At 43.3% G+C, this 19710-nt stretch overlaps 1 pseudogene across 1 annotated transcript in view; it reads left to right on the top strand.

The window, feature by feature from the left end:
- The window catches only part of LOC144770965 (uncharacterized), a 191026-nt pseudogene that overhangs the window by 76633 nt on the left and 94683 nt on the right, over nucleotides 1-19710 (top strand). The window contains exon 6 of the transcript XR_013599072.1: nucleotides 2281-2376. The product of XR_013599072.1 is annotated as an uncharacterized LOC144770965 (transcript). The remainder of the gene's footprint in view (nucleotides 1-2280; nucleotides 2377-19710) is intronic.

The raw sequence follows: 19710 nt of genomic DNA, 5'->3' as shown, positions 1-19710 counted from the left end.
CTGTCTAGGGCTCTAGGCGCTGTATTCAAGGGTGCGGTGAGAACCCTCTCTACAGCAGGCACGCCACTGATGTATGAACAGTAAATATATTCTTCTGTCCCTTTATGAACTTGTGGTTTCTTGTTGCATATTTTTTCCCGTTGCAAGTGTAGCAAAAATTCTTTAGCAAAATGCGGAAGGCGTGCAATAGTTTCCTAGAACAGTGCGAGAGTTCCCACCACGAATACTGCACAGGCTGCCCCAGGACCAGAGGAAAGGCCTCACTTCAGAGGAGTGAAGGCTGAGTCAGTCTGGAGAGACTCCAGACCTGCGATATGCAGGAAGACCGTAGCTCTCAGCACCGAGTCCTTAACTTTTAAGCGGTTCTCTGTAGTCATTGACTTTCGGAAGTCAAGCTTGAATGCAGGTCTGACTGAGCCAACGCACCTCCAGTAGACACTGCTCCCTATGCGATGTGACCTCCAACTATCACTGCTTTAAACAGCCCCACCTCACCATGTCTGTACCCCAAGCTGTGTGAGCTCTAAGAGTTATCACTGCTCCACCCAACCCCACTAGACCATATCTGCTTCCTTGCCCGTACCACATCTACTCACTAAGTGCTGCAGTCTCCTAATCTCCCCTCCCGTCGTGAAAGGGATAATTCAAAGTGTGCTAAAAAATTTATGCAACGCATTGTCATACACAATGCCAATAACTCAAACTTTAATGCTGCGAGACCTATTGCATTGCAAATGCTTGTTCCTTCACATGTTTTGGTCATGCCCTGCAGTACATGCTTTCTGGGAGGGAGTTATAGGCACGATCGAGGAGATCATCGAGAAGGAGATCCCACGAACCCCGGGTCACTGCCTCCTGAGTTTGTTTCCCCACCCTTGCAAAATGAAAGATAACTGGAAGGTTTCACGATCCAGCATATATTATTGCTATGTAGGAAATAGCGTGTAGTTGGAAGGCAACAAGAGGTCCGAAGCTGACAACTTGGAAGAATGAGATGGTAAAATGGGCGAGCTATGAGGGAAGAGGGAGGCACAGAGGGGTATGGGAAACATGGAGGGAGCCAGAGCCTGGAATGCATTAGTGGACAGCCGGACCAACCCAGAGCGGGCATCACCAGCGGCTTCCCCGACGGATGAACTGTATATATTACAATCGAGGGCCCGCTATATGCAACATAATCCCCATTACAGGACTGGATTACCCCCCTACTCAAGACTTTTCATTATGACTTATCATACTCCTTTTATAATGCACAGCCCTGAATTTGATGAGAGAAGTCATTTATTGACCTATGGGGGAGGGACTAGCTGACCGATTGAGCTGCTCGTTATGACAAGTTGTACTCTGATACTGCACTGCGGAGCGATGGTACTGCAGGTTTTAATTGATTTTGAAAACTCAATAAAATCTGTTTTAAAATAAAAAGAAATAATAATAATAGCTGAAAATGCCAGCTAGCAAACTGTAATTCTTTGATTCTTCTCCTTTCCTTCTCTGTGTCACGTAGCCTCATTCATGAATAAGTGCTCCAGTCTGATTACTTATTTGTTTATTGTTAGAAGGGGGCTGTAATTGCAATGCATTCTAATGATATCCAAATGTGCTGGGTACTGTCATTTTAAAGTGTGCGTAAACATGTATTCTTGCTTCTGCGCTTAGGTGACGACCCCAGACTATTAGCCCTTAAGATGTAGAGGTGCGTACTGTATGGTCAGTAGGAGATGCTCAGTCAGGGTCATGTGTCACCAAGGCAGGTGTAACCTGTTTAATGCTTTTTGAGGTAATGGGGGGGGGTCCCCACTGGGAAAGTGCCCCTGCGCAGGGCCCTCGCTCCAGGTTAAGACCAATTCACTGCATTGGGGGCAAGATGATGTGCATACAGGGGAGTGGTGGTACTAGACACCCCCCCCACCCCGCGGGAGGGTTGGAGATGTTATGCAATGTCACAAAGTAATTCCAACAGCTTATGTATATTTGTAAATTGTTGTATAGTATTGAGTGGCGTGTGTTTAATAAATGTACTCTTACTTGTATAAAGCAAAGTACAGACTGGACAATCAATTATTGACTGTTATTTTTGCGCACCTGCAAATGGCGATTACTAGCCCACACCACCTCCCTTGAGTAAGCATCAGACTGCTCTGCAACGCTACCCTCTGAGAGTCAGGCGCTACAATTGGGTGTTTGGTTCCCAGTGAAGGACAAATGTAGTCATGTTATTTGTGCAGGCCTCACAGATACTGCCTCGTTTTCCAACAATTATGTTTCTCTTTACAACAGGACACAGAGACATCAAACCAATCGCCCACATTAAAACCGAAGGAGATTTGTATTCAATTGACCACCTGGACCCTGAGAGAAGAGACTGCATCCTGAGTAAGTAGACTCTCCTTGGTACTTTAATACAGTTCTACGAATGCCACCCAGGGACATATGTTGGTACAGCTGCCCCCAAAGTACTGTCCATGTCATACGTTTAGAAACTGGGCTCCAGTGCAGATGCCCACCCCCCCATTTTTTGCCCCCAGTAGAACTGCTAGATGTGTTTTTTTTACTCTGAATGTGCACTGGAACCTGCTAACCAGGCCCCAGTACCCTTACTCTTTTCCATAAAAATAATGTAAATTGGTACACATAATTGGCAAGGTACTTTGACTCCTTATAAGTCTCTAGTATATGGTAACAGTGGTACCCAGGGCAAGGGTGGTAAAGGGTCACCAGGGCACTGTATTGTGCCACACTGTGTGACCCTAGTAAAAGTGTGTCTGCAGGTCCACCATGTGCATGCTAGCTCACCCTTGACACGAGAAGCGTGTTAGGGGTGAAAAGCAGTGTTTGACACCAAACACGACACGGCTGCCGAGGAAAGTCGCTATAGCCTTTGCATTGTATTTTACCATGTAACCATAGCGCTTCTGTCAAGCCCCTCATTCCTTTTACAAAATGTCTTTTAGATCAATCCGACGATGGAATGCATGATTGTCTTTTCCAGCAGAAAACTTCACCTCAGGCACATTTAAAAGCCGGCCTGTTAAATTGTCGGTCTTTAGTCAAACATTCTCTGGACGTATTCCATACCCTGGAAGAGGATAAATGGGATCTGTTGTTTCTTACCGAGACATGGCTAAGAGATGATACTAATCCCGCGATACACTTAGCTATCCCTTCAGGCTACAGTATCTTGTGTGCCAACAGACAGAGCCCACATCCTGGGGGTGGAGTGGCTATTATATATAGATCTCAGTGGACCATCTCATCTTTCCCTTTTACCCAATCAGAACGCATTGAAGCGCTCTCATTTTGTATTAAAATTTCTCTCAATTTTACTTTCTCCGGTCTTCTGGCCTATCGACCACCCAATTCTAAACCAACTCACCTCCCAGCTTTTCTAGACTTCATCCTACAAGCTTCACTGCGATACGCCAATTCCACTCTTCTTGGGGATTTTAATCTCCATGTTGACAATCCTGAGGACACTGCCTCTATCAACTTTTTATCCACTTTGGCAGATGGCGGACTCAGATCAGCTGCCCCACCCATAAAGCGGGTCATACTCTCGACCTTATGTGCACTAATTTGAAAGGCGTAGAGGTCCTTGATCCAGTCCCAGTAGTATGGTCAGATCATTTGCTTGTCCCTTTTACATTCCCCTGTCATTTTATAAATAGACACATTCGCCCGGCTAAACAACAAGGCAGAAATTGGAGCAAGATTTCCTCTGAGAGTCTAGCTCCTCGTCTTCTGTCGGTTGATTTTTTAGACACGAGTCTTGATCTTGACACATGGCTGACTAACTTCAATCATCGGATTACCTCGGTAATCGACCTTATCGCCCCAGTCAGGCCCATAAAAACATATCGTTCAGCTCCTTCGGCCCCTTGGTATTCGAACGATCTCTGAGAGCTCAAATCGGAATGTAAACATCTTGAGAGACGCTGGAGAACTACTTTCTCCCCCGATCGAAAAAGCATTTATAAAGCCGCCCTGAAAAACTATAGGAGTAAGATTATTGAACACAAAAGAAAATTTCTAGAAGATAAAATCAACCACTCCCAAGGGTCATCTAGGGAAATATTCGAGACAGTGAGATCTTTTACGGATCCCTTAGCCCTAAAACGTCCCCCTGTGGTTTCACAGACTCTCTGTGACAATCTCTCCATCTTTTTCGAATATAAAATAGCCACCATTTATGACTCCTTTCCCAGCAATACTCAGACTACAAAAAGTTCCTTTCCCTCCCTGTTCACGGGTCCAGAGTCTCTGTTCTCTGACTTTGCAGAGATCACTTTGGAACAATCCCTTGCGGAACTTTTTAAAACCAAATCTGGCTCCCCGATTGACCTCTGGCCCGCTAAACAGTATAAAACTTTAGCCCCTGTTCTCAACCCTTTCCTGAACAAGATCTGGAATGATTCCTTTAAACTGGGACTCTTCCCTGACACCTGGAAACAGGCACGTCTAGTTCCCATAATTAAGAAGACCAACGCTGACCCCAGTGAGCCCGCTAATTACAGACCAATCTCGTTGCTACCAGCCCCTGCTAAAGTACTCGAAAGACTCGCTCAACAACAACTAGCGAGCTTTCTTGAAACATCAGGTGCGTTCCATGACACCCAGCACGGCTTTAGGCCAGGATATAGCACCGAGTCGGCACTTATCGAGATGTCTGATGCTGTTAGATGGAGATTGGATGAGGGATCAAGAGCGGTGTTGGTGCTGTTGGATTTGTCAGCAGCATTCGACACCGTCTCCCACCCCCTCCTCCTGGAACGCTTACATTCGAAGGGCATTCAGGGTACAGCCTTAGGATGGATATCATCCTTTCTGTCCAACCGTACCCAGGCGGTGTTCACTCCCCCTTTTACCTCAGAAAGTCGCCCGCTTCGGTGGGGAGTCCCTCAGGGCTCCTCGCTGAGCCCGCTCTTATTTAATGTATATTTTTCCCCTCTCTTTGATATCATTGCCCAAACTGGTATAAAAGTCACTTCCTATGCTGATGATATCCAGCTTTTGTTTTCATTCAACAGCATCACCCCCACTACTTTTGATCCCTTAAAAAACTGCCTACGAACAATTGCCCAGTGGATGGATAGTAATTTCCTAAGGTTGAATGCAGGAAAAACGGAGGTCCTTTTTTTCCACCAGCCTACTCCCCTCGATCCTAACATCTGGTGGCCTCTGGATTTAAGCGCCCCTCCTCTTCCTAAAGACTCTGTGAAAAATCTAGGAGTTAGATGGGACTCCAACCTCACATTCTCCCATCAAGTTCACACAGTCTCCGCTGCATGTCTAGCTAAGATCCGAATGATAAAAAAGTTCATTCATTTTCTGCCCAGTAATACTAGGAAGATCGTGGTACAGGCGTTAATCACTTCACATCTGGACTACGCTAATGGCCTGTATACTGGCTTGTCTGTGGGGCTCTGTCATCGCCTCCAGATGGTTCAGAATGCTGCGGTGCGACTGGTTGGCTGTATCCCCCTACGTGAGCACATAGCTCCTCACCGTCGTGAACTTCATTGGCTACAGGTTCACAAAAGGGCAGAATTCAAAGCTCTGATCCTAGCTCACCGAGCCTTGCGAGGCAAGGGCTCTGCCTATCTTGCCACGTGCCTGATTCCTTATAACAATTTCAGGACCCTACGCTCCTCTTCAAAAAACCTCCTTACTGTCCCTAGATTTAGGAAAACTCGTTCCGGTGGAAAATCTTTTCCAGTATTGACGGCGGCTCTCTGGAATAAACTTCCTAATGCCATCCGGTTGATCAAGGATGAACAACCTTTCCGGAGAGCCCTAAAAACTCACCTGTTCTGTTGATTGTCATTCTTTTAACAAACCTTCCCATGCAGCATGAAGTTACATAGAAGCGCCGGGACACCCCGTTGGGGTAGCTGTGCGCGATACCAAAATACACTAAATAAATAAATAAATAAATAAATAAATAGCCAGCATCACTATAGAACAACCAAATTGTGTCGTGTTTGGTGTCAAACACTGTGCTTTTTCACCCCTACCACGATTCTCGTGTCAGGGGTGAGCTAGCATGCACACAGGTACCCACATAGGACACAGGCACCCAGTGCCTTGGCGTGTATTCCCAAGCTGTTTGCCACCAAGACAAGAGTCTGCCCTCCTGGAGGGATGGGACGGAGACAAAGACCTGGGCAGGAAGGAGGTCACACCTCTAACCTCCCAGGATGGCTAGTGTTTACAGTCATCAAAGCGGTAAGCCTCAAAGGCTTTCAACACCACTGGAGGACAAAGCCCTTCCTGCACTGTCCAGCCCACCAGGTGGGAAAATTAGATATTCAGGAGGCGTACACCTCTGAAAGGCTAGCCACGCCTCAAGGGTGGACTAAGAGGAATGTATGGCCAAGCAAGGTCTTGGCCATACATTCCAGTTGACAGACCCTGAAACAGAGGCCTCTGGGTAGAAGGGCGACGTACACCCACAGGATGTTGTCACCTCAGGGGCGGGTTAGCCACAGGGACCAGTAGCCCATTGGCCATTATCCCTCACGCCCTTAACACCCTCTAAACTAGGATTTAAAAGGCTCCCCTGGGACCAGAAACTCAGTTCTGACTTTGAATCTGAGAAGAGATACAAAGAAGACGCCGTCAAAGAAAACAGTACTTTGGACTCTGCCGAAGAGCAAAGAGAGGACACTTATACCTTGAACAGACCATATACTGAAAGAGTGTGCCCGTGGTGAAAACGTATTGCTCCCAGCAAGAGGGACTCCATTGGATGTCAGAAACCGAAGCAGACTACCATGGATTTGTGGGTCCAATCCCCTGCAAGCTGCAGGAAAATTGACGTACGTAATGAGAAGAATTGCGACCAGCTGGGCCTGTCGAGAGTGGCCTGAAGAGAGGTGGTGTCCTGCAAGCCACGGAGTGGTAACAAACTTACCCCAAGTTTCAAGCTGCTGCTATACTCCTGTTGACCTCCAGCTGCTACAGTAACCATGGACTACATTTGCCACTGCAAAGGATTGACGATCGCCATTCGGGTGATTGACCACTTGAGTGGCAACTCCAGTCTGAGAGCAACAAGCACTGACCGTAATCGGCAACGACCCACTGCTGTGTTCTTGCATCCTGAAGTTGGTGTCATCGAGTGTGTGGCACAGCATCTTTGGCGCAACCTGCCCTGGTGATTGTGTAGTGTAGTTCCTATTTTCCCAATAGGCTCTGCGCATTGGAATAGTACCTACAGCAGTAAAGGCCTAGGCCAGACGTTAACTAGGTCTACTACTGTCGATACTAGACTTAATTTTTGGGTTTGCCAGCTAAGCTCAGAGTTCGCTAGAAACTTTCTCGAATGTTCAAGGAAGGATTAACTCCCCTGATTAGACAAGAAGGGATTTAGTTTCTGACAACCATAGAACATGACAACTTTGCTCTCCCCTAATCAAGAGTCAATCTCAAGAGTCGTGTGAGCACAAGGCAATTATTTTACTCAGTCAGTACGTGCATTCTTAGTCTCATCAGAATGTAGAGAAAAGGAAGAGACGGGCGTGTTCAATAAAAGATGTTATTTATTGATCAGTCTCTTTTCTCGTACAAGAGAAATGGATCGATATTATTGCGATACTTATAGTTAAGTAAAGTGCATACATTAGAAGCAATAGTATAAAATAATACTGTAAAAACATTGATATGGTTTCTGAGCCATATGATGTTTAAAATGATTAAAATATATTTACATACACATATACATTTGACTAAACGTACTCAACTGGTGTTTCTAAATACGCCTACCCCGTGTACCTGACCTAAGTCTAATACGTGGGCGGGAATAGAAAGTTACAGTTTTAAGTTAAGTTTGTTTTTGCCAAGTGAATAACTAAAGAATTCTCTAGGAGGGGTTATTCAGTTCTGTACCTGGAATTTAGGATGAATGAGGAATGGTATCTCTTTCTCTGCTCTCGATATTCCAGGCTGCCTGCGAGGGCTGCCCAGAAGCGCCGGTGCTGGGTCTCTCGGCTTGAGATAGCAGCGCGTCTCTCAGCGCGTCAGGAAGGCGGGGCTGCTGCCTGCGGGGTCTGCTTCGGCTCTCTGCTTCGGCAAGTATGGCTGCTCCGTCTTGTCACCACGCGTGTGTTTCGCATAGGGCAAGGTCGGCAATATTTATACCTTAAAGGTGCCGGGATTGACGTAAGGATGGACATAGGTACGTCAATAAAGATGTCATACGACTTGCTCGTTAGCACATTCTTTACTAAAGTTCTCTGTGAAATCAAAACAATGGCCGCACGGATTATCCAGGTTGTCATAGGTTTGATTTGTTATGAGAACGTCGTATGCCTTATCAGGGGCTGGAGGAATATCGCTTGTCTAATTAGATCTCAAGCGTTATGACCTAATCAGATAACACGTTCCTGTGCCGTAGTGTGACTGCGTCAGATAACGGTATCTGCATCATGGGGGATTTCTTGCCTCATGGGCTGACTGTTAGTTAACTAGTTAGTAAGTTTAACCAGAATAGGGTCAGGAATAGGGGGATCGATTCAGAACCTATAGAAATACACGACACCCACTCCACGCTAACTATGGTCATATCTACTAATCTATGCATAGTATAACATAGTACAACATACTATAGAGTATAGTGTATACCTTACCACCCCAAAATACATAAATGCATTTTGAAATTTTCAAATATACTGGAAAATTGCAGTCATATATATTGTATGCACTTAAGCTATGAATTAAATGCAAAAGTAAACACGCATTGTTATGCATTATTGCTTGTTGGTATATGAGAAATACACATGAAATGGCTCTTAATATGGCTATACAGAAAAAAAGTCGAAACCATTTCATCACATAAAATATATTGTGAACATACCAGTGGGCAGCTAAAGTCTATATAAAGTCTATAAAGTATCTAAAAAAAATAGAAATCTTAGTTCTCTAGGAATAGTTTCTTACTTTAAGCAGAAGATCAGTGTCCCGGGAAAAAATATATAGAAAAATATTTTAAGGGGCTTGCTGAAAAAAGTTGCTGTCCGTGAACTGGATTGTAATTGTTCATGTGACTTTATTTTTAAAGTTGAAGGCCGAATTCAGGGAACGCTGTGTGCGAGTTTACTCAAAAGTCTCTATTTCTGTTCCGGAGAGAACATCATATCATTCAGGCTTTCGAAAAAACTGTCAACAGCTTCATGGGAAAGTTCCTCTAAGTCGGAAATAGGGGTAACCATGCATTCGTGCGCATGATTGTCTCCATTGACATTCTGATTTGCATTGCTGACAGAAGGTCGTACCTGTTCGATGCTGCTTTCATCTTGAACTTCACTACTCTTCAATCGCAGTGGTGAAGATTCCAGGAATGCCGTCATCAGAATTGGCAGCCTTTGAGGGCAGCACAGTGCGTGAACCTTGGTAGGAACCAACAGTGTATCTGCATCCACCGGCGCATCCGATTGTAGCGTCAGACAGGTGTCTAACACGCATTCTTCTCCGCATAGCAGACACCTTAGTACAGGTAAAACACACCTTTGCCACATTGGTCGAAATGATAGAAACCAAGTCATGTTTAGGTCTCTAAGCCGGGAGAGTCCCAGGATTTTTGATATCCGGTCCCGGTATCCAATGGCTAGGATCGTATCTTCCATTGTCGTGAGATTTTGTTCTGTGACATGGGTTGCCATAACGAAAAATAAGGACCAGGAATAGGATTCCTGCAATTAGTCCTAGGATCAGGGGAAGTCCGCCAAAAATCGAATGGACGAAATCTGGAAAGATACCCAGTATGGCTTTGAATGGTGTTAATGCCATCGAAAATACTGTCTTAAATACCTTTGAGACCCCAGTGGTATCAGAAATATTTAAGATTTCGCTCAGGATTTCCGCGAAATGTACGGGGGAATTGGTTGATAATAATGTATGTATCTCTGCAGTCGTCCTTGCGACTTGTAGATCATACGTTTCTTTAGATGACGTGAGCCTTGTAGGCGTCTGAAGAAGCACTGTTTTCATTCTGCTTAAAGTGTCTATTCGAATAGAAGTAATTTTCAGACCGGGCCATGCCCTTGCCTCCCTGTCTGGAAAGGAGCTGGGGAACAAAGAACGTCCACAGCACTTGACCTTCGCCGTCGTAGTGACGAGATAAGGAGTCCCGGGCATAAGACTACAGCATCTGCGGTCTTCAATAAGAATGTAACTCCCATTATAGAGTCTTTGAAAGAATGGTTCTATTTCAGTTGCAGGTGCGCCTTGCTGGTGACATGAAAGGTTGTATGAATTCCCTTCACAGGCTCCGTGCAAACTAATACCGTTACACAGAAGCGTGCCGCTTAGTGACATAGCACAATTGTTGCCACTAAGAAACACTTTCTGTCCTTTGTTACTGACACATGCATGTGAATAGGGCAGGTTCCAAGTTGTTTTAAGGTACCCCTTTCCCAATTTCTCGTACATGCCAGCCTGTATATATTTTTGGCAGTATTGAAACCTGAAGGTTGAGATTGGAATATTTATGATTCCGTGGATTATCCATTCACTGACAGGTCGTTCTGACATTGTCATTGGTAATCTTTCTAGTTTTTCAATGCTCAAGATTGTATAATCAGCACCCTTCTGCGCCATACCGATTTGTCTATCAGTAAGGTTAAAGATTTGGAATAGTGACGTAGTGTTGATTAAACGCCAAGGCACGTAGCCTGAACGCAGATTTTGTAACGTCCAGCCAAGCTGTACAATAGAACGCAATTGTGACTGACCATGTTGTAATAACAGTAAGTCTTGCGATAATATATCGATTGCTGAAGACACAATGCTGTCCAATGAAAAAATTCTGGAGGACAGAGTCATTAACCCATTGTCCACTACAGAAAGTGATTTTTCCAAATTAATACGGTCAATTTCCCGTATTCTTTCTGCTGTCTCAATTTGAGTAACCTTCCAGGCCTCATTGTATGCTGCATATACAGAGGCTGCTATGAAACGCTTATGACGCTGTTTGCGTGGTCCCAGTATGAAATCACGCAAGTCAGCACCATCAGTAAGTAAAGTTAGGTGTTGCTTAATTTCAGGCAGTGTGGAAGTTTGTAGCCATTGAAGGCATAATTTGCCCACACTGTAGGTTGTTATTATCCCTGGGTGATGTCTTTGGGGATATCTAGGGTCTGGCCTGTTCATTTTGAAACCCTGTGTTTTATTCAGGAATCTATCTTGACAGTTATTTGTATCTGTGGGCCAGATCAACCATTGTTTCCAATCAGGATGTGTTCTGTTTTGGTTAAGTATATGGTTTATGTCTATTCCTTCATCTGTATCAGAGTTATTGCTAAACATTGTTGGCTTTGGAATAGACGGGTTATTTAAATCTTTGATTTTGGCTAAGCCAAGACAGGTGGTTTGTTGAACATTGTCATTTAAAAATATCATTTGTTCTGGGATCATGCAGGCTCTAAACAAAGCTTCTAAACCCTGTACTTGCCATTCTTTTGTACCCCAAACACTTTTCAAATCAACATTTTTGTCCCAATAATCAAATCCAAAGGTATTCATTTTTTCAAAGAAAGAATCTGAATATATCAATTTTGTGTTGGTTATCATGGTTTTCATCCCTGTCTTGTTTGACAATTTGTAATAAAATGTTTCAGCATTAGTTATGTTAAAGCCTGAAAAATATGAATATTTGTCATAAACGGTTCTAGAGCTCCCTTTTGGAGGTGTAGCACAATGTTCCCATTGATTATAATTTAAAACATTTCTAGGTTGTGCAGATTTATGCACGAAATGGTTACCATAATGGTTATAGCAGTACATGCTGTCATAATTTGTAGAACCCTGCAAATAATCATGTTTTGTAAATTTAGCAGACATTACTAAGTCAGACATCATATTGTTAATACTTTCAAAGTCCCAATCATCAGCAAATGAGTTTGGTTTTGCAAAGTCACTCAAAGAGATCTTAATTTGGTGTGGATATTTCAGGATCTCGACCGGACCATAAATTTCATAGTCAGTGTTGTCCCAGGCTACCCCACCAGGTATTGGAATTGCTGTGAAGTTGGCTGAAGAAAGTTCTGAAGAAAGTTCTCGTTTCTCGACGTGTGAAGATGTGTGTGGTTTGAGGACCAAGTTGATGTTCTGACTTGCTGTGTCCATTTTAGCATATTTTCCCTCAATGAAGCGTCCCAAGGTAAATACCATGATGAGCCAAAGTATGAGGATAAATGCACCAAAACCCACCCAAAATTCAATCCATGGAGAAATCAGATATGTTTCTTTTAGTTGTTTCAAAAGTTCCTTCGCTTTGTCTTTAAAGGATTTTGATGATGGCTGTGTCTTTTGTTCGCTGAAACCGTCGGAGGAATCATCGAAGTTGATGAAGTAACCAGATGCAGTTCTGTCAATTGTTCCAATTGGTTCAGGATTTTTGTTTCTTGCATTTTCACTTGGTACTTCTGTATAGATTGGTGTGTCTCTGCTAAATGTCTTTATTTGGGTTTTCAGAGGTCTTAGTTCTATTGCATTGTTGCATAGTCCTTGTTGTTCTTCTGTAGGCGTTTCGAATGTGATGAGCCTCTTTGTTAGGACCTCTGTACTGGTAGCAAACCTTGGTGTTCTGCTACTTATTGGGAGTCCACTTGGCCTACTGTTTGTTATCGGCCACATGTTGTGGTTTTACCAGGTCGATGGATACAACTCGGTTCTCCTTTTTTCCAGCAAGTGGCGGTAGTACAACTGATCTTGTCCCGTTGACAGACAATACAGGAACTGCTTTTCTGTAAGAAGGCCCAAATTCCTTCTTTACCGCGATCTTCTCCCTGACTAGATCCCCGACTTTTGGAATCCAGACAGGTCTTGCTGGGACAGGTGGTGATTCTTCAGTGGTTGTTGGCTGTTCTTTCAACTGTATGTTGCTCAGGTCTTTTCTTGTTTTGTTTAAGTCCTGCAAAATAGCCAAACGGTCTTTGACATCAAAGCTTTTTTCTGTTACCACTGAAGTCTGACTATCAAGGTCAGAGATCAACATCCTAGTTCCGAATAATAATTCGTACGGACTGAATCCCTTCAGAGAATTTCTTGGCAAGTTATTTAGACTACGTTGGACACTTATTAGATGTTTGACCCACCCAGCTCCCGAACCTAATATCCTTTCTATTATAGATTGCTTTCTGTCTTGGTTTTTTCTTTACACCATCCCATACCCTCAGGAAGGAAGTGAGAAGATTCCCGCTGGGCTGTGCTCATTTGGCCATTCTTTCCCTCCCCCAGGCTGGATTGCCTGAGAAAAAGAAAAAATTGGTCGAACGTAGCATGCTCTTAGCGTATATGCCATTTAGACTTGCAAATCTTGTATAACAGTCCGGACGTCAGCCGAGTGCTGTGGATCTACATTATAAGTGGGAACTAGCCTGTATATGTTAATCGCAAGCCATTCTTTTTACTGGTAATATTATCTGCCTTGATACGACGAGGTATTAAACTGCTTCTCTCCCCACTGCGATCTCTGTTGCAGTTTGGGCAGTTTTTTACAAACATGGTGTAGTGCAGGCTCATGCCTGGCCACCAGTACCGTGATTGTAATTCTTCCAGAGAATCTTTTAATTTAAGGTGTCTGAGACCCTCGCCCATGTGTGCGTCTGCGATTAACAAGTTTCTCCTGTCCATGTTTGGAATCACTCTATCCCCCACTCCAGGGATTCGAGCAAAAGGAATGGAGTTTGCATCTATGATGTATGTGTAATTGAGTGGATAGTTGATCGGTAACGCCGAGCAGTCGCCTTTTGATGACGTTTTTACTGCCAGCAATGTTTCGCCGTCAATGTATTTTAATGTACGCTTTTTCCGATCTACGGGAGCCGGTTTACTGGCTGCCGCTGCGGCTGTTTCAGCCAATGAATTCCCTACAACGTGAACGCCATCACGCTGGTGACTCAGTGAGTGTGTCACGTGAGTCTTTGGTAGTTCTTTTTTCAAAAGAGCTACCTGTTCCCAGAGCAGTCTCTGCTTTATTGGTGCATCCGTGTCATCTTTGTAATCGTTCTGAATCCAGGTCTGCAAATCCTTGTTATATGCTTTGACGCAGAAATATGAATCTGACACTATGGTTGCGTGTATTATCACGGGTTTCTAATTTTGTTTTAATTAGCATGTCTGTTTGTAAGGATCTCAAAATTTCTGTGTGTGCTTGAGTCCAACTGGATTTTTTAAAGTCTGGTTTAATTAGATCATAAAGGGGTTTGACCCTTTCTGCGTAATTTGCAATATATGTTCTTCCGAAATTTAGGAAGCCTAGAATTGACTGTAGGTTTTTTAGTGTTTTAGGAGCTTGGATTACGGCACATTTCTCTAGGAAATTGTCTGCCAGGCTTTTGCCTTCACTTGATAACTCATATCCTAAGAATAGGACCGTCAGATGGGCAATTCTGGACTTTTTGAAGTTGAATTTGTAACCCTCTGCAGCGAAACCAAGTATTATGGTGTTCACTCTTTTCAAGTGAGTTTCCAAGTCATCATCTGTTAAGTAAATGTCATCGACATAAGATAATGCTTCATCATCATATAGTTGTAGTAATTCTGTTACTCCCGCTGAGAATACCCCCGGGCTGTTCTTGTACCCCTGGGCTAACCGACAGAATTGTTTTTGAGTGCCATTTACTGAGAATGCAGTTAAATATCTGCTCTCTGGTGCTATGTCTTGACAAAAGAATCCGTTGGAGATGTCCAAGGTTGTTTTGTACTTTTTTGCGCACTATGTTATTCATTAGTGCAGCACTGTGTGAGTTTTGCACTGCAAAAGTTTTGCAACATGTGTTAAGGTGTCGGTAATCCAAAACTAGACGGTACGAATTGTCTGGTTTGGAGACCGGAAACAAAGGATTGTTCATTTGTGAGGTGCAAGTTTCAATCACCCCCTGGTATTCTAGCTGATCTAGTATTTCATTTACTTGTTTTTTAGCTTCTTGCTTAATTGGGTACTGCCTTTGTGCAGTTGGTTGTGATTTTAACTGGATTTTGTGAGGAGGAGAATCCTCATCCCATCCTACATGATTTTTATATAAAGCAGGTGCTAAGGCCACTGCCCACTTTCTAGCAAGTGTATATTTTTTATGAATCGGTATTTGATTCGAGAAGGCAGGCATAATTACTTCTTCGCCATGAGGGCACTCCCTGACAAACTCTGGTGGCCAGTCTTTTTCAGCTAGAAGGATGTCATAGCCTTTGGAGAGGTTATCCCAAAATAGTCCCCTTATTTTCCTAGTCTTATCTCCCTCTATACGTAATGTTATCTCGTATATTTTGTGGGGCTTGCTAACTCTGGTATCTGCAGTTTCCACTTGAAGGTATTCATTCGTGTCCACTGTCTCCAGATGATCCATAAGGACTTTGCGAGCTATGCTCACCTCTGCTGCGCTGTCTAGCATTGTCTGAGCCCATTCTCCGTTTTTCAGTTGTGTCCTCAGTATTCTCGGCATTGTTAACTACCTTGATACTGGCTACCTTCTTTTTTGGAAATTGTGATTTCTTTTTAAGTTGAGCAGGTTCCTTGTCTTTGGACTTGGCGTGCTCTTCTGATCGTCCTCTTCTTTCCGATTTCTGCGAGGAATTCTGAAAAGATTGAGAGGGACGTGTATCAATGTCTTGATATCTATCAGGTTTTTTAATATTATCCCTATTTCTAAGGTTATATCTATTCCCAGAGGGGTCACTCTGTGGTGACCTTTGTCTCGGGTTTGGAGATTTCTCTCTTCGCCTAGGAGACCTTCCTCTGGACTGGAATTTCTTTTCTTTGGGATTGGATTGTTTGTTCCCATCCCAGTTCTTTTTTGGTGAATTATTATTATTATTAAAAAACATTTTTTCTGGACTTGTAGTCAGTTGCGGTTTTACTGGTATTCCACCTAGACTATCTCTGCCTAGTTCTTCATAGGATTTTTCTATGATTCTGGCAATTTCAGCTGGTTGGTCTGCTATATCTGTCTCTTTTAACCTCTGGCGGATCGCCACGTTTGCTGCTTCACCTTTTATGTTGGCTAGTAATATAGCCGAGACCTGCTTGAAGTCTTTCAGTAATTTCATACCAAGAGTTAAAGCAGGTTCTGGACCGTATTCATCTTGAATTTGTTTAAGCACATCTGGTATTACCGAAATGGATGGAACACCGTGTGTTTTTGTATAGATGGAAGCAAAGACTGTACCCCAAGTGTCACAGTCCTCAATGTGTGGTGCGATTCCCATTGGGAGACATATAGTCAGAATCCTGTGTTTTTCCAGCGGGGTGGTGTCAGGAAACACCGCCTCTATTTGGGTAATTTTCTGTGCCAACCAGAATGGTATCTGTTCCCGTTTAGCTGGAACTTTACCTAGGCAGGATTGGATGTTCTGTGGTGTAATTTTATTTGTGTTCCCCTGGTGAGGGGTCAGCTGTGGAAGTTTAATCGCTGGCTGAATTGTTGAAGTCCGCATTACATACTGAACTAATTGTCTGTGAATTTTTAGTAGTTGTTTTAGCTGTATTAACAGCTCTGCTGCAGGCATTCTTTCGATGTCTGGATGTGGTGTGTATCCGGCTAAGACCGGCCACGTTGCTCCTGGTCTTCCTAAAGGACCGAGCCTTGTAATGTGATTATTATGTTTTAGGGCGCCATCAAATAAGAGCAAATGCTCTTGGAATTTGAGTGGTACTTCCACCTCCTCGAAAGGAGTGTACTCATTAGGAGGTTCCTCTACTTTGTAATAGTGGAAGTACTTTGTTACAGCATTTGCTGCTGGAAAATGTATCCATGTATAGTATACCTCTGTCTGCCGATATTCGTGTGCCTCGATTACGAATATGACTGTGCCACCTCTAGGTGTCAGTCCATTTTCTATAAGTTTTAAGGTTATAGATCTTCTTTTGGTGACCGGAATGAGTATTATATCCGCGTCTGCTGCTTGCATGGTAGCATCAGCATCTGCTATTTCAGTAGCTAATCTAATTGCCTCTCTTTCTCCATCACTGTCTCCCATTTTACTGACAGGATGGTATTATTTTTATTTGCAGATCAGGTTTTTTATGGAAACAGAGATTGGATGCACAATATTCTGGAACTGTTTTATCCTTCAACGTTGACTAGACCAAAAACCATACATAGGAGTTCCCTCCTGCGAGGTTTTGGAGGATATAATAACCTTTCACCCACTCCAGACGTCTTTGGAGTATTTGGAAAAAGGGGTCTGAGTGAGAAAGCACGACTGAGTTACTCTAAATGTCTTACGTTAGTTTTATCGCCCTTTCCAAACGCGTTGGGCGCCATGTAGTGTAGTTCCTATTTTCCCAATAGGCTCTGCGCATTGGAATAGTACCTACAGCAGTAAAGGCCTAGGCCAGACGTTAACTAGGTCTACTACTGTCGATACTAGACTTAATTTTTGGGTTTGCCAGCTAAGCTCAGAGTTCGCTAGAAACTTTCTCGAATGTTCAAGGAAGGATTAACTCCCCTGATTAGACAAGAAGGGATTTAGTTTCTGACAACCATAGAACATGACAACTTTGCTCTCCCCTAATCAAGAGTCAATCTCAAGAGTCGTGTGAGCACAAGGCAATTATTTTACTCAGTCAGTACGTGCATTCTTAGTCTCATCAGAATGTAGAGAAAAGGAAGAGACGGGCGTGTTCAATAAAAGATGTTATTTATTGATCAGTCTCTTTTCTCGTACAAGAGAAATGGATCGATATTATTGCGATACTTATAGTTAAGTAAAGTGCATACATTAGAAGCAATAGTATAAAATAATACTGTAAAAACATTGATATGGTTTCTGAGCCATATGATGTTTAAAATGATTAAAATATATTTACATACACATATACATTTGACTAAACGTACTCAACTGGTGTTTCTAAATACGCCTACCCCGTGTACCTGACCTAAGTCTAATACGTGGGCGGGAATAGAAAGTTACAGTTTTAAGTTAAGTTTGTTTTTGCCAAGTGAATAACTAAAGAATTCTCTAGGAGGGGTTATTCAGTTCTGTACCTGGAATTTAGGATGAATGAGGAATGGTATCTCTTTCTCTGCTCTCGATATTCCAGGCTGCCTGCGAGGGCTGCCCAGAAGCGCCGGTGCTGGGTCTCTCGGCTTGAGATAGCAGCGCGTCTCTCAGCGCGTCAGGAAGGCGGGGCTGCTGCCTGCGGGGTCTGCTTCGGCTCTCTGCTTCGGCAAGTATGGCTGCTCCGTCTTGTCACCACGCGTGTGTTTCGCATAGGGCAAGGTCGGCAATATTTATACCTTAAAGGTGCCGGGATTGACGTAAGGATGGACATAGGTACGTCAATAAAGATGTCATACGACTTGCTCGTTAGCACATTCTTTACTAAAGTTCTCTGTGAAATCAAAACAATGGCCGCACGGATTATCCAGGTTGTCATAGGTTTGATTTGTTATGAGAACGTCGTATGCCTTATCAGGGGCTGGAGGAATATCGCTTGTCTAATTAGATCTCAAGCGTTATGACCTAATCAGATAACACGTTCCTGTGCCGTAGTGTGACTGCGTCAGATAACGGTATCTGCATCATGGGGGATTTCTTGCCTCATGGGCTGACTGTTAGTTAACTAGTTAGTAAGTTTAACCAGAATAGGGTCAGGAATAGGGGGATCGATTCAGAACCTATAGAAATACACGACACCCACTCCACGCTAACTATGGTCATATCTACTAATCTATGCATAGTATAACATAGTACAACATACTATAGAGTATAGTGTATACCTTACCACCCCAAAATACATAAATGCATTTTGAAATTTTCAAATATACTGGAAAATTGCAGTCATATATATTGTATGCACTTAAGCTATGAATTAAATGCAAAAGTAAACACGCATTGTTATGCATTATTGCTTGTTGGTATATGAGAAATACACATGAAATGGCTCTTAATATGGCTATACAGAAAAAAAGTCGAAACCATTTCATCACATAAAATATATTGTGAACATACCAGTGGGCAGCTAAAGTCTATATAAAGTCTATAAAGTATCTAAAAAAAATAGAAATCTTAGTTCTCTAGGAATAGTTTCTTACTTTAAGCAGAAGATCAGTGTCCCGGGAAAAAATATATAGAAAAATATTTTAAGGGGCTTGCTGAAAAAAGTTGCTGTCCGTGAACTGGATTGTAATTGTTCATGTGACTTTATTTTTAAAGTTGAAGGCCGAATTCAGGGAACGCTGTGTGCGAGTTTACTCAAAAGTCTCTATTTCTGTTCCGGAGAGAACATCATATCATTCAGGCTTTCGAAAAAACTGTCAACAGCTTCATGGGAAAGTTCCTCTAAGTCGGAAATAGGGGTAACCATGCATTCGTGCGCATGATTGTCTCCATTGACATTCTGATTTGCATTGCTGACAGAAGGTCGTACCTGTTCGATGCTGCTTTCATCTTGAACTTCACTACTCTTCAATCGCAGTGGTGAAGATTCCAGGAATGCCGTCATCAGAATTGGCAGCCTTTGAGGGCAGCACAGTGCGTGAACCTTGGTAGGAACCAACAGTGTATCTGCATCCACCGGCGCATCCGATTGTAGCGTCAGACAGGTGTCTAACACGCATTCTTCTCCGCATAGCAGACACCTTAGTACAGGTAAAACACACCTTTGCCACATTGGTCGAAATGATAGAAACCAAGTCATGTTTAGGTCTCTAAGCCGGGAGAGTCCCAGGATTTTTGATATCCGGTCCCGGTATCCAATGGCTAGGATCG

This window comes from Lissotriton helveticus, chromosome 7, assembly GCF_964261635.1.
Source record: "Lissotriton helveticus chromosome 7, aLisHel1.1, whole genome shotgun sequence".
Taxonomy (NCBI): Eukaryota; Metazoa; Chordata; class Amphibia; order Caudata; family Salamandridae; genus Lissotriton; species Lissotriton helveticus.
Note: the sequence above shows the minus strand (reverse complement) of the source record. Positions and strands in the feature narration are given on the sequence as shown.